Source organism: Centroberyx gerrardi, chromosome 21 (genome assembly GCF_048128805.1).
Source record: "Centroberyx gerrardi isolate f3 chromosome 21, fCenGer3.hap1.cur.20231027, whole genome shotgun sequence".
Lineage (NCBI taxonomy): Eukaryota > Metazoa > Chordata > Actinopteri > Beryciformes > Berycidae > Centroberyx > Centroberyx gerrardi.
In genome coordinates, this window is record NC_136017.1 from 1,868,278 (window position 1) to 1,870,777 (window position 2,500).

Genomic DNA, 2,500 nt, shown 5'->3' on the forward strand with positions numbered 1-2,500 from the left:
GAGAGAGAGGGGGGCAGAGAGAAAGAGAGAGGGAGAGAAACAGAGCGAGAGAGAAAGAGAGAGAGAGAAAGAGAGTCAGAGAGAGAGAGAGAGACAGAGAGAGAGAGGGAGAGAGAGAGAGAGAGAAAGAGAGAGAGAGAGAGAGAGAGAGGTTTGAACCCCTCCACACCCTGCTGAAGTGTCCTTGAGCAAAACCCAGGATCCCTCTGTGGCAAGAGGAAAGACTATTTCACTACAAGCAGCAACACAGGAGCACATTATTATTATTATTATTATTCATTTTTGAAGTATTTGCTCCTACTTTTACTTGAGTAAGTTTTATTTTTAGATGTAAATTAAGGAATACATTCAGATCGTTCTTTTACAGTAAAACATTTTTTCTGGCCTAATGTGTTTTACAGTTTTAAGAGAGAAGCTGCTTCTTCTTCTTCTTCTTCTTCTTCTTCTTCTTCTTCTTCTTCTCATGTTTTTGTTCTTGTCTTCTTCTTCTTCTAGGGGCAGCAGTAGTCTAAACATGAGAGCATCAGGCTTGTGACTGGAAGGTTGCAGGTTTGAATCCCCACACAGCCTGAGTAACTCTCCTCCTTCCTTCACTTCTACCCTCACGCTGCCTTTGAGCAAGGCACTTTAACTCCAGCAACCCCTCAGTGCTCAGTGTCCAGCAGCAGGGGCCTGTGGTCATACTGGTCTGCTCTTTTGATGACATTTTGTCTCTCGGACCCAAATCTGAGAATATTTTTATTGTCAGATATGATTTTGTCCAGAATCCCATGACTGTCTGTATTGCAGGTAGAGAGATAACAGAGAAACTATGATCAGAACAGTCATTCTTCTACATTCTCTAACTGTGTTAACTTCTTGTAAATTAAATAATGCTGAAGTTTAACACTTCATCAATTTGCTGGGGGACCCCCCATTGAAGGACCCCTGGTGGTCCCCGGACCCCACGTTGAGAACCGCTGCTCTAGACTACCAGTTCTCCCTCTGCAGATAATTGCTTTGAACGCAGAAGCTGAATACAATGGAGGAAGACTCGATTTGCATTAAATAATGTGATTCAGAAGACTTGGATTACGCTGCAGCTGTATGGAGAAACTTTATTGACATTTTCTGCTCATTTTGAAGCCTAAAGGACCGGATCCATTTACTGCAACTGTTTGGAAGAAAGCTTCTCCGGCAGTGAGTTTCTACTGGCATGAGGAGGAGCAGTTGTCTGGTGTCTCAGTCTTCATCACTTTCTGAATTTGCATGGTGATTCATAGCGGTCTGGTCAAGCCTATCCACCGCTGATTCACCGTGGTGTGGTTGGTGTTAGTTGTCAGTTATCAAAATCGTTCGACCAATCACAGCAGCGTTCACTTCCGATCTTTTAATCGGCTGATTGTTCCTGTTTTAATTCATTGATCCATTCAGTTTTTTAAGGACCGATGAAATCTCTAAATCTAGCTCGCTATCGTCCTATTCCTTCGCCGGCGGCCATGTTGGAAGTTGTTGTCGCTCTGTAACGGTCGTCATAAGGAGGTTTGACCCGCCTACATCCACCATCCAATCAGGTTTGTCGGACAGTATCTGTCTGAAATAACTGCCGGTGGATAGGCTAGACCAGACCGATATGAATCACCATGTGAATTCAAAAAGTGATAAAGACTGACATTCATGGAGGCTGAACACCAGGGAAGACGAATGGATAATGACCAAATTAAAATTTTTGGGTGAACTATCCCTTTAAGGTGGGAGTATTGCACAGTCTGGAGCTACCAACCCTGACTAAGCAAGTTCCCCTGGTCTCCTCTGGATGGGGGGGGGGGATTAAAGCGTTTTCCCCACGACCCCGCGGCTCCTTTAAGGCGGATTACAGCGGTGGCTTCTGATCCCTCAGACTGTGAGGTGGCACGCCATGCTGCTGCTGCTGCTGCTGCTGCTGCTGCTGCTGCTGCTGCTGCTGCTGCTCCGCTCTCATGTGGATTCACTTTATTAGTTTGTTTAGTTTATTTGACGGGACAGCGAGCGTTCAGAAACACGGCTGCAGTTCTGACGGGGTTTGACGAAAACGATGCTGTTTTAATCCCTGTCTGAATGAGATTAACAGAAACCAAAACCTGCAGTATTCACCAGAAGCTTGTGGATTTCCTCCAGGTTCAGAACACACACAGATACGGATCTGGATAAGGATTTGAATTGGACTTAAATTTCATGTAGAAATAGATAAGTTAAGATAAAATAAGATGAAACCTTATTGATCCCTTGTGAAGAAATGAGGTCGTTGTAAACAGAGAGAATAGAAAGCTAGAATATGTGATTTTGTTTTCATATACACAGTGGAGATGCTTTCTAAGTAAATGAAAATCACAAAAAATTGTTAAAGAAAAAAAAAGAAAACTAGAATTTTAGCATATAGAATATCAAAAAGGAAATAAAAACAGCACAAACAATAAGGATAGTAAAAATATGGAACAACAAACGGGGTGTTGTTATACATCATTTGTCTTTTCAGAAAATA

The 2,500-nt window shown here is 42.8% G+C and overlaps 2 protein-coding genes across 2 annotated transcripts in view; one reads left to right on the forward strand and one right to left on the reverse strand.

The window, feature by feature from the left end:
* Positions 1 to 2,500, forward strand: part of LOC139929922 (uncharacterized) — a 451,831-nt gene that overhangs the window by 150,741 nt on the left and 298,590 nt on the right. The gene's annotated exons all lie outside the window — the stretch shown is intronic.
* Positions 1 to 2,500, reverse strand: part of LOC139917423 (aryl hydrocarbon receptor-like) — a 35,770-nt gene that overhangs the window by 12,330 nt on the left and 20,940 nt on the right. The gene's annotated exons all lie outside the window — the stretch shown is intronic.